Source organism: Myodes glareolus, chromosome 5 (genome assembly GCF_982192425.1).
Source record: "Myodes glareolus chromosome 5, mMyoGla1.1, whole genome shotgun sequence".
NCBI classification, from domain to species: domain Eukaryota; kingdom Metazoa; phylum Chordata; class Mammalia; order Rodentia; family Cricetidae; genus Myodes; species Myodes glareolus.
This window is the reverse complement of record NC_142030.1, coordinates 6625530-6638714: the sequence shown is the minus strand read 5'-3', so window position 1 is coordinate 6638714 and position 13185 is coordinate 6625530. Positions and strand designations below refer to the sequence as shown.

The window sequence follows — 13185 nt, the reverse complement described above, 5'->3', positions numbered from 1 at the left end:
CAAACACACACCATGCATAAACACAAAATAATAATACTATGTTGGTAATTTATTAAAATATGTAAAATTCAATTTAAAAAAATTAAAATCTACTACACCCTCAGAAAAAGAGACTGCTGAGCTGGCACTCTGCTGCCCTGTGTAGGGAAGGCCTCGCCTTCTCTGAAGGCATCTTTTCTATACTTCTGGGTCACGAAAGACTTCGATTTGTAATGTACAGGTCTCTCTTTCATTCTCATGTAAAAATTTAGATTTTTCTCTTCTGTTTGCTGTTGCAGAAGATCCGTGCAGGTGTTGCACAGAGAAGTTCATTAAAGCATGTTCAAATACATTTACCCAACATTAGTGTGTCAGAATGGCGTCGTTATTGTTAATTACTGACTTGTCGTCTCATTGGGCCCATATTAAATTTCAGATCTTTCTGTTAATTCTCTCTGTGTCTCAGAGGAAATGAGTGTATCTGATTTTCTGATTGAGCATAGTATGCGCTCTTGTAAAGGCATACAATTTATCTCGTGAAACTAACTTTTTAAAATTAAAAAAATAAAAAGTCCTTGAAAGACAGGCAAAAAGTCTACCTCTGCAAGGACAATGACAAATGAATGACAGAATACATTACTAAAATGCCGTTCCATGGACAGTTTTAAAACTCTCTGGTCTGGCAGGGCATTTGTTCACGCTGACAGTGTTACAGAATCCACGGCCATTAGCAGCATGAATACATGGGGAAGGTAGTCCCTGGGATGGCTACCCCAGCATTCACCTGTGTCTTCTGGTCAGAAAGGAAGGACACTTCTCCATCAGAATCTGAATTTGGGGCCTCGAGAAATGTCTCAGCTGGTAAAGTGTCTCCACACAAGCAGGAAAATGTGAGTTTGATCCTGCGGCACCCACACAAACATGTTATCCACGCGTGCACCTTCTTGGGATCCCCTTCAAGGAAAGCAGAGAAGGACCCTGGAGCTCACTGGCCACCCACTCTAGCCTGTTGGCAAACTCCATGCTCGGCAAAACTGTGTATCAAAAAGAATGAGGTGAAGGGCAGCTAAGGACACATCGTGTTGACCTCTGACCTCTGTAATCCTGCACACTTGTTGCACTCATCAGCATACATGTGTATGACTGCCCCCTCCCTCCACACACACACATTAAAGAAAACCTTCAGGAGGAATGTCGTGAATATTCTGGGTATACACGTTGACTCTTATCAATCATAGAAGGATGTCTCTCGAATTACACATTTGCTGAAGAAATGGACCAGAGTTCCCGTCGACCCACGGGATCCCCCAAATAGCATCTTCACTTGTTTGCGATCTTGATCGCGGGGTCTTCCTTGGTGGGGCAGTAAAGAGTCACGAGGGTTCGCGCAGAAGGGACCAGCTGCTGTGTCAGGGGGTGCTGGCTACTCTTTAAAGATTGTAAAACACGGTTCACGTGAAGTGAAAACATATACTCATTCTCACTATTATGTGGAAAAATAAACTAACTGGTAAACATCTAAACTTTTATTTTCCTTGATGATTCTACCGGTGCTTGGCTCTAAGCCCAGTTGGCTCCCCAAAACCCACAGGATGGAAGGAGAAAAGGAACCTCAGCAAGTTATCCTCTGCCCACATTCTCCCTGCGACTGTTGTTATTATTTAAAATGCTTATGAAAACTGAAGAACTGCAGGATGAGCAGATTGGTGGCGGTCTATTGAATTATGAGTGATCAGTAATCTGCGGATGAGAGCAGTCGTCTGGGAACGGAGACTTGGGTGGGAAAGGCACCGGGTCTCTTCCTCTGTCTCGCATATCCGCTATCCGTTCTCTCTGCCTTGGAGATCCCCGCCCCACAGTTTCTGAACCTTGATGTTTAATTTAGCACAAAGGTCTTTGAGAAGCACAACGGGGGGTTGCTCCTGGCCGTGCTGGCGTTGAGGAAATTGAAATGTACATGTTTTTTCTCATTTATCAAAGAAGGGCAAGAATCTAAAGTGACATTTTATATCAAATGAATTATGAACTGTGTACTTTGTACCTAAGGGAACAACAACTAAATTAGGGTTTCAGATAAAAAGGAGAGCATGACAGACACACAGAAAAATAGGTTTTTAATAAAACATACAGTAATTTCTGGCAGTGTGTCTAACAGCAGCACGCTGACTTGTAGCGGAGGTCGGGAGCGCTAGCAGCCTATTCGGAAATCTGTAAGATTTAAGTGTATTTAAGAGATTCCAACAAAGGATTGACCCTAAATTTCATATGGCATGAGCCTTATAACCAGGGAAATGGTCTTAGAAGTCTTAGGGTTTTTTGTTTGTTGTTTTCTCTCAATTCTTATTTTGTTGGGAAAAAAAAAAAAAACAATTGCAAATTCTTACCTTCTTGGAAAACACAAAAGTCTAGGTTCTGTGTCAGGAAGATGTCATATAGGATGAAAATGACTTCTGTGAGTGTGTCCCACCCCGTCCCTCCTCTGTAGTACCTATACACACACTCACACACGAGCAAGATATTGTCATTGACATCCAGGTTTCTAAACTCACAGGGCCTGATTTAAATCTTAATGTCTGATCCTGTCCTCTATATGACCCTGAGTGCTTTGGAGCATCATGTGTGGCCCCAGGTTTCCCATTTGTAATGGGAAGAGATGATAAGGCTCACACAGGAAGACTAAGGCTTATGATTCTGGCAACATGGAGAACGTGGAGCTGTGAATACAGCAACTGCTTTGGAGTGCCTGGGCTTTTGCTGACAGTAGATCCCTGAGGTTAAGGTAGCTCTAGGATTTAACCCTCCAGATGGAAGTAAACCAATATGGCCAGTGAGCATTTTTGTCTTGTCATGGAATGTCCTGGGGAATTAGGAACGTGTTCTTCCAGGTGAGGCTTGCTGCTAAGGCCAACTTTATAACATTATAAGAAAAAATTTAATATACTGAGGTAAATAAGTTTGAGTAGTAATAGAAAGCAAGTCTTTTACTCATGTGAGGTGGTATATGCCTTTAATCCAAGCACTGACCAGGCGGAAGTAGGCGGGTCTCTGAGTTCGAGGCCACCCTGGTCCACAGTGAGAGTTCCAGGACAGCTGGAGGCTACACAGAGAAACCCTGTCTCAAGTACCCCCCCAAAAAAAACAACACTAAACTGGAAGCTACATACACACAAAGGACCTGGTGCGGACCCCCTAAAGGCCCCTTGTCTTCTGTCTCAGGCTCTATGAATTCATACGTTTTGATCATGTTGACTTAGAGGGCCTTCTTTTCTTGGTGTCCCCCATCTACTGTCTCTTAGACTCCTTCCACCTCTTCTTCCACGAGGTGTATTGAGTCCTGAGGAGAGGGATTTGATGAGGACAACCCACTTAGGGCTGAGTGTACCAGGTTTCTCACTCTTCCACATTGCTCCCATCTGCTGCAGCAGGAAGCTTCTCTGACGATACCTGAGGAGTGATTTATGAGTCTATGAGAATAAAAGGATGTCATTACATATCATTTTATTACTACTTTAAAAAAAACAGTGCTGTTTGTTTTTACTCTAGGTCCTGGGATATCTAGTCACAGGTTCTTAGTCAACCAAACAGTGCCAGGTATGGATTCTGTCTCATGGAATGGGCCTTAAGTCAAATCAGATAGTTGTTGGTTATTCCCACAAGCCTGTGTCATCATTGTACTAGCGTGTCTTGTAGGTAGGACATCATTGTCAGTCTGAGGGTGTGGGGCTGGGTTGGAATTCTCATGCAAAACTGAAGAAGGGACCGTAGCAAGAGTGCATTGGTTTTAGTGTTCTAAATCCGCAAGGATCTATACACCAAAGAGATAAAAGCCCTTAGTAGCAATTCCATATGTGGTCTATACCAGTGCTATTGAAGGAAACAATCACGTGACTAAATTGCTAGAAATAATTATTATAATATCCTGGACACACAAGTTCTTTACATTAACTATTTATGCAAGTAACTGGCAGATGGGCTGAGAGTCAAACAAGGGGTAGTTTGCCTTCTTGAAATAGTGCCTGGGAAATTGTCAGTTTTTATTTTAGAATTTGATTCTAGCTCTACGATCCTTGAGCTGGAATCAATACCTAGAAGTTGTTCTGTGTTTTCATTTTTTTCCTCTCACTATTGTTTACGTCTCCGAATGAAGAATGTGGAGATTACAACCTTATGAGCTGAGTGTCCTTCCTCACCTGTTCAGGTGCTGTAGCAAAATGCCGCAGTCTGGAAGGCTTATCAATAACCTGAACTTGTTTCTCAGGTCCTGGAGCTGGAAATTCCAAGACCAAGACACCAGTGGGTTTGATGTCTGGCCTGAGGACATTTTCCTCAACAGAGCTGTCTGCTAACCCTACCTTTCCATGACAGAAAGACTAGAGAGTGCCCTAGAGTCTCCTCCTATAGACACTGAACAGATTCAAGAGGCCTCTAGGGTCTAAGCACCTGCCAGCTCCCTCGTGACCACCCAGGAAAGGATACTGTTGTAAATGTGCACAGATGAGGGGACACAACCAAATGGAAGCAATGCTTTGCATATGGTCCAAGTCTTGTACACCTAGACCTTGTTAGTTAACTGATCAAATATGAGCTTAAATATTAGCTGCAATGATGGTCATGGTTAAGATGATTTTCTGAATAAAATTCTTCTTCTCCTTCAATCATTAAATCATTAAATGACCAAAGATGACTTCAGTTTAAGTACTTGTTTCTCTGCTAGACCAATAGAGTCAATGACAAGATAAAAATGCTATTCTAAAACACAATAACATCTCTGCTTCCTTGTCCAAGTTAGGTTCATTGATCTATTTTCTTGTTAGATACATTGAAAGAAGTGTAATTAATTAAGTATCCTCTTTTGTTTTAGTTTACTTTTTATTATTTAAAACAAATTTTAAATTAAATATATTTTAAATGTCCCATTTCTAAAGAGAGTGGTATGGATATGAGACAGAGCACACTTCTTAAAGTACTTGTGACCCTTTTAACTCCATTAACACTCTGCTCCTCGGAGAATTGCTTTAACCCATATGCGTACACAGACTTAATCTAAAAATAGGATGGAAATAGTCAAATATTATTTTTATTGTATATGTTTTTTAATTATTTTTCTAATCTATAATAGACTCAAAACATAGGGTGTTCATCAAGTGGAAAAATAGCAATATTTTATAAAAACTAATTGGATGAAAATTATGATATTCAAAATAATAAGAATATTAAGGTATCTGGAAATACTGAGAGGAAATCACATATCAAAAGCAAAGGCTTAAGTCCAGTGCCTGAATCTAGCAAAGTTCTATAAGAGAAAAGAACAAAATTGCTCAGGTGACTTGAGGTACAAGGCAACCCATTCCGGTGGGTGTTCTGGCCACCCCCTTCAGGGCTTCTAATTAGTCTGACAATGTGACAGTTCTTTCTAGCTGAACAAATAGTGGACCTAATGAAATTCAAAACTCCCTAGGTGATCCACCCCTTTGGGGCATTTCGAGTGGTAGGAGGGCCCTTGTGTGTGTCTGATGGCTCCCAGCTGAGGCTCGCACCAAACCTTCTCTGAGAGTCCTTGGAAGCGAAGCTTTAATTTCCAAATCACAAAGAGAGCGAGGGAGCAGGCTGCTTGATCCAATGAATGCTTAAGGGAAGTGGATTATTTTTCCTGAAATGATCCATAGCAATTAGCATTCAGAGTCCTCTTACTCTCGTGGCCTACACCACCTTTGCCCCCTCTTTCTGTGTGATTCCTATTATGTGGTGTAACTGAGGACAGCCTTATTTCTTCACCGTTCTGATTAAACCATTTGTAGTGAATACACGGCCCTGTCCACGTATCACAAGACAGTAGTTACTGGATTCTGATTAAACCATTTGTAGTGAATACACAACCCTGTTCATGTATTACAGGACAGTAGTTACTGAATTCTGATTAAACCTTTAAACCGTCTGTAGTGAATACACAGCCCTGTCCACGTATCACAAGACAGTAGTTACTGGATTCTGATTAAACCGTCTGTAGTGAATACACAGCCCTGTCCATGTATCACAAGATAGTAGTTAACTGGATTCTGATTAAACCGTCTGTAGTGAATACACAGCCCTGCCCACGTATCACAAGACAGTAGTTACTGGAGTCAGGAGGTAGATGTGCCCAGTGTGTCCACATTAGCTTTGACCGATAGTGTGTGCTGATCGTGAGGCTGTGTTCTCAAAGCTCTGAAATGTTGGTGAACTCTTTACCTTCCTGGTGTGGATAGTAAACCCAGCAAACTGGAAACTGAAGACAAGTCTCGAACCAGCTTCAGGTTTTTTTTTTTTCAGGTATATTCTCTGAAATAATTCATTCTTTCACTAAGATCATAAAGAAGTGGTTTTTCTTAAAAATAAAATTTATATAAGCATAAGCTTCCTTCACCAGCAGAGCTGTTGTTTGGTGTGTGTGTGTGTGTGTGTGTGTGTGTGTGTGTGTGTGTGTGTGTGTTTGGTGTATGAATGCATGGTCTATACCCACCCACGTGTGCTGTTACATGCGGAGAAGCCTGAAGAAGGTGCCCAGCATACTATCAGTCTCTCCTTATTCCCTTCTGACAGGGTCTGTTGCTGCCCATGAAGTCAGGCTGGTGGCCAGTTAGCTGTAACGAATCCTGTCTGTCCTGCCCCTCACCCTCTACCTCTTCTCCCCACCCCCTGGTGTGGGAGAATTATCTGTATTATGTCAATCATATTTTAATAAAACGCTGATTGGCCGGGCAGGCAGTATAGGCGGGAAAGCCAGACAGGAAGAGGGGTGGAGCAAAGAGACTGGGAGTATTCTGGGAAGCAGGAAGCTCCCTCCGCCATTCCTGCCCAGACCACCGAAGAGGCAACATGTAAGCTGACAGCTGAAAAAGGTACCAAGCCATATGGCTAACATAGATAATGATAATGGATTAATATAAGTTATAAGGACTAATAAGAAGCCTGACCTAATGGGCCAATCAGCTTTATAACTTATAGAGATCTCTGTGTGGTTGATTTTCTCTGGGACTTGCCAGTTGTAGGGTGCGGGGCGGGAGCAGATACCCCAACAAGCCGAACCCTCATGTTACAACCCCCTTCCACCAGGACTGGGGTTACAGATTTAGGCAACCATGCCCGCTTTTTCCTTGGGTCCTCGGAAGCTGTCCTCAGGTCTTCATGCATGCGCCAAGAGTTCTAGCCCACTGATCGAGCCAAGTCTCCAGTCCCCAGACTCTAACTTTCTCGTAAGTCCTTACTACACTGGAGACAGAAGACCTCAAGAAACTGTGGCCATTTCTCAGTAGAGGATAAAATACGTAACTCACGTATCTAGTTCTCTGGGTTTTCTCTGGGGCTTTTCTTTCTGGGCCCTCTTAAAACCAAAGATACCCTGATGGATGCAAGAAAGTCCTCTGAACAGTCAGAGATGGGAAGGAGCTCAGAGACCTAACGGCAGAGAGATGAAGAAAGCTTCTAAAATTTTAAATGAAACAATTTAAAGAAAAATACCCCTTTTCTTCCACATTTACTCATTGTACAATTTTTTCCAACCCTCATAATGGCACCCACACTGTAAACTGTTTCCCTGTGCCCCCATCAGCTCAATGCAAGGAATAGAAGAAATGATCACCTTTGTGCTTGGGAGGAAGGTCCCACTGGCTTGGCTCAGTCCCTTGAGTTTCCATAGAATAAAAAACAAGACCTTGGATTTCCAGGCTGGAGTCATCCGAGTATGCAGCTCGCCCTTACTCTTACCAAGGTCCCCTTCCCTGTCCCACCTACTGCACATGTAGAGAGAACCTTTGCAGGTTTATTTAATGATTTGTGTTGCATATGTCCACGTAGGGATCAGCTAGGAATCCATTTTCTTTTTCTACCTTTTCAGTCCTGATATTGAATTCATGATATCCAGCTTGGTGGCAATCACCTTTATCCACAGAGTCATCTCACTGGTCACACATAGAACTTTCATGAGGATTAAAGGTGACAATACAGAGGAAGCCTTAATCCAAGGCTTGGCTTATGAAGCTACTCAGTATTAATTACCGTGGGTACTTCCATGTAGCTCTCTTCGCTAGCGAAAGTCAAGGCGACAGTCCATCTCAGAAGTAACATCATTTACATCGTCTATTTAATAGTCACAACAAAATAAATTCAAATCTACCAAACTCTGAATTTTGTTCAGCTTTCGTTGAGCCAAAACATTATCTTATGAGTTCTTAAAGTGACATTTCTAGAACAAACACAGGAACTTCCCCCAGAGAACTGAAGGGCTGGCCATCTTGGGTTTTTTCTTTAAGGTTGAGTTTTGGTGTCTTCTGGATGGATAAGCCTGGATCTGTAGGAAGGTTTGCAATAGCTCAGGTTTATTTGGGCTTGACTTTACTTTATTTGACATGGAAAGGGGATCTGTTGTTAAGCTAGGAGTTTGAGACTGTGTGTGTTTACTCATGAAATAGCAAGGTCACCAACTTCACCTTCAGTATCCCCATGTATTTTCCTTATTCAGTGATAAGTGGATATTATGTGAAAGTCAGAAAAATCTATTGGCTTAATAGATTTTTAATATTGGCCTCATATTTTAAAACCTGAACTTATCTTCTTAAAACTCAGGTTCTATTTTAGACCTGTTTTATGTCTATACAATGAAAATGTCTCACGACCCCTAAAAGGTTGGTTGCATGTTGGGTTTCAGGCTTTTTGACCTTGACTTCCAGGGCCTTCCAAACAGTATCTTGGTGACAACAGCTGCTGTCAGTCTAGGTTTTATGACATACTTTTCTAATTCTTCCTTTCATGATTTAGTCCTGTTTCCTGGTGTTATTTTCATTGTTTTAAAATTGCTCTTGGAGCTAGGTAAGCATTCTGAAAGATCTCTAGAGATGGGGCTTCTACAGAGAGCCAAAGAGCCATTACTGTGGTGAGGTCTTATGGGCCTCGGTCATCTATCTGATCCCCTGAGTCTCATTACAAACCTGTTGCTCACCAATTATTCAAAACCTTAGACAAAATATGACATAGAAGGTTTTAATAATGCACAATAAAAGTTAACAAAGCTCACGAAGTAATATGTAAGTTTTCCTCTTCTATATTTAATATAGCATATATATAAATATTTCTCTAGGAAATCTCCAGCGTTTCATAATGGGTATCTTTGAGTAGTTTAGGTATGGATAATTTCTTTCCATTTGATGGTTCATTTTAAAATTTTTGTTGCATCTAACACAGAAAAAAGTTAAAAGTTCTATTTAGTGCTATATGAGTTAGACTTTTATCACTGGCTCCCACTGAGCATCATTTTAAAAGGAGACAAAAACATAACCTGCTTTGAAGCAGCTCTTCTTACTACTGCCCTGGAATGTTCTGGGAAAAGCCATAGCCAGACTTGAGTGGAGATCCAGCGGCTGTGAAAGACGATGTCAGGTCTTCAAAGCCAAGATGTCACGTGTGAAAACACAGGCTGCTGTTGACTGGCTTCACAGACATGGCATGGCCTTTTCCAGCTTCAGCATCTACATGTGTGGAGGGAACTCCAAAATAAAGAAGGGCAAACTGAATGTCTGACTAAAAACTCAGGCACATAAAAGTATTTTTATGAAAAGAATCTGATTTGAATAAAAAAACCCTCATCTTTCATTGAAGTTTAATGTTTCAATATTGTAAGCAGTGGCATCTTATACTTACTGCCTGTAGTGCTTTTTCTATATTAAGAAGCACTTGCTGGAACAGGGTAGTTACTGAAGTAAAATTAGAGAAGTCTCCTCAAGCTAGCAGCCCCAGTCCAAACTCTTACTCTGCAATAACCAGTTTTGTAACTTGAGATTAAGTATTTAACTTCTATTAGCTTTGCCCTCTTGATCTATACTACAAAAAGATAAGTCGATGATTTTAGGGCATAATTCTGGGGATTTGGAATGATTATGTTAAAGAGCCTGGCACATAGAATATGTTAAGAAACTTAGCATGGCTGGGACTGCAGGCAGCCGTGGAATCTGCTCGAATCTACTTGCGGCTGCTCCGTGCTGTTCTGTTTGCTCATCCTTGGGCTCAAGGCTGACTGTCCGTTTGCCAGCACATCTGCACATCGCCCATAATTAATATCTTTTTAAATGACATATGGTTCCGAGACTGGAAATCGAGTCTTGCCTTCTGTTTCAATTTGTTCATGACTCAGTGACTTAGTTTATGTGTCTGAACTTTAATTGTCTGTTCTAGAAACTGGAATTTAGACATCCTTGCTTCTCTGTAGCTATTTCAGAGAGTGATGGGGAGGTTTGTTGGCCGTACAGGTGCCAGGTCATTCTGCAGTATATGGGGAGTACAGATGGATAAAGAGCCATGGTTTCCTTTTATGTTAACAGGGAAATTTACATAAATGAAAAAAAAATCCTCTACTCTCCTGAGTGAAGAGAAGTTGAGGTCAGAGTCAGAATCCCAGTGGAACCAGCAGGGAACCATGACCTGTGCATGCAATGAGCACAGGAAGGTATATGTAGAGCCAGGCTGGCAGGAGCTGGAGCCCCTCTGAAAGTGAGACAGGTCATTTCAAAGCGCCCCTGGCGGTGCCTATATAACCCCAGCTCTTTAGAAGGTGGCAGTGGGGCCCAGAACAGTCCTGGAAGTCTGGAGCTTCTGAACCCCCTGATGCTCTGAGACACCCTTTACTGACTATATGCTTCATACGGTTGTTCCCGATTACTGTCTTACCTATCACACAGAGGATGGATGATAGATTTCTTTTTAAAACATGTTCTGCCTTCTCCTCCCGCATCAAGACCCTGGTGCAGAATCATGCTTAATATCACATCTGCAAACCCATCAAGTAAAGTTGTCTCTGCCGTGACCTCTTGGATGGTGGAAGACTTAGCAGTGACTGTAGTTCAAGGAAAACTGACTCCTCCTATCTCAGCAATCTTCGGTTATCAGTCACTCCTTCCCTAGGGGAGGGACTTCATGCCTATCTCCCCTTTGCATGCTGGGATTTTTGTCTGGTTACAGTTATGCATGGGCATTTCTATGACGATGGTTGAGAGATGTGGTAACCTGTGGGTATAACAGTAATTCACTGGCAGTCAGTTTAAAACAGTGCCCACTTAGCTGAGTAATATTACTAGGTTATCCACTAGGGTTGGTGGCCTATCAGAAGTCACAGAGTCTTGGCCAAAGGTGTTTCAACTTGTGGAGGAGGCCTTAAATTAGTCAGAAAGCTGTTGGATATCCTGGTCACGCCCCTGACTTTCCTCTCACTGTCGCACCAATGGGCATGTCTTGTACCACCCAGAGTTCACAGCGGGGTGAGAGTGGTGACTGCTTTTCTGTTCTGGTAGCGTGCATCATACTTTCTCGTACTGTGAGTGCTCATCAGTAGATATGACGCTTCCGGGTGAGGACCGGCCTGGCTCCTCCATGTTCTAGGACTCAAGTGTGTGTTATCGTAATTTGATGCAGATTAACAGAGGTTTCTTTGGCCCCTTAATGCAGCATTTGAATACAGTATTTTGAAACACACCCAGAGAGAGACAGAGGAGACAGAGACGGACTGTGAGATGCACAGAATAAAATACTGTTGTAAAAGGGAAATAATGATGAATTCTTTTTCTCCATATACCTTCTTTCTTTACTTCTGACAGACTTAGCGGTCACCTACATGGAGAAGAACAAACCCTGTATTTGCTGTGTAGATCCGGAGCAGATGATATTATATATATATGGAGCAAGGCTTGAGGGCATGTGGGACCTGTCTTGTTTGATTAGGGGACTGATTTTTTTTCAGTCTAGGTCCAAAAGTAAATACAAAAGTTAGCAAAATCATGTATTCAAAATTATACCATCTTGACTCATTCAGTATGTGATTTATTTATGGCCTGCTGTTTTCTCTTTTTTTGGCCTTCGAAAGAAGGCTGAATTTGAAATTTTATTAAAAACTCCCTTCCTGGGGATTTATAGCTGGGGGTAGCTGTTTTATCCGATTGCCATGTAGAATTAGTATTTACTGGGAAGGGTGCGTTGATTCAGGAGGCTGTCTGTGGCGTGTTTGCCCCGTGAGGGTCATATGAAACTTGAGAGAAGCTTTTTGAGCAACATGGCGTCCTGGGGACAATCTATCAAGCAGATAGATACAGGGCCCTCCTGTTAGCAACCGAGCCTGGAGTTATGACTCCCGGTTATTGCTTTCATGCAGAGGAGCCTCTGAGGGAATGGGCCCAGGGTAAAAGGGGCTAAGCAGAGGAAAAGAAGGCTTTCGGGAGGGAGGGCTGTGCAGAAATCATGGAAGATCACCATGTCTTGGCAAGTGTGTTAGCGGTCTGTATAATTGGTGTGTGAGAATTGATGAGCATACGCTTTCCTAGCTGGGCAGAAAAGACCCACTGACATGTCGACATTATGGAGTGTTCAGGGTACTTCTGGCCTAACCTGTGGTATTGTCGCTTTCAGGCGTTGAGGAATTTCAGTCTGCATGTTAAAACTCTTGCTTTGTTTTGTTTTTTTCATGTTGAGGACTTTGCATAAATAAATATTCCTTCACAATTCAACTAATGGTATATCTTTCAATGTAGAAGAATTAGATACAAATAACAAATAAGGGTTATGAATTTATATTATACCTGGTATGTCTTTTAAATTTTAATTTCTGCCTATTTCTGTAGCATTCATTTTGTATGTGCACACTCGGTGAAAATTAACCAGAGAATATGTATTGAGTAAGAGAAAAATGATTTAAACTGTTTGGGATCTCCTAAAGTGTCAGGTGGAAAGTCCTTAGCATGGACAATGGATGTCTTCCCACGCAAAGATTCGAAGCTGTTGTTGGGTTGTGAGTCATCCCACTGTGCTTCCCAGCCACGTGTTTCCCAGCCACGTGTTTCCCAGCCACGTGTTTCCCAGCCACGCCGCGCTCTCACGACGAGAATGACTTCCTTCTGCTTGCTCCTCCCTCAGACATCCCATGCACCCCCACTCTTTGGTATGACCTGACGTCTTTAGCCTTCTCTTGGACTTGCTCAGTGAGAAGAGGAACTCCACAGGGAGAGGGTAAGTCCTTGCCACTGACCAATAAACAGCCAACCCCCTTCCCGCATCTTAGTGTGTGCATCCATTTCTACCACATGTGTATGTGTGTGTGCTCATATCTGTGTGTGTTCCTGCTCTGTTCCTTGTAGTGGTAATTCACTTGTATTTTAATAAATAAAATTTTCCTGAGGATCAGAACACAGTCAC

The 13185-nt window shown here is 42.2% G+C and overlaps 1 protein-coding gene across 1 annotated transcript in view; it reads left to right on the top strand.

The window, feature by feature from the left end:
- Nucleotides 1-13185, top strand: part of Ush2a (usherin) — a 683507-nt gene that overhangs the window by 431862 nt on the left and 238460 nt on the right.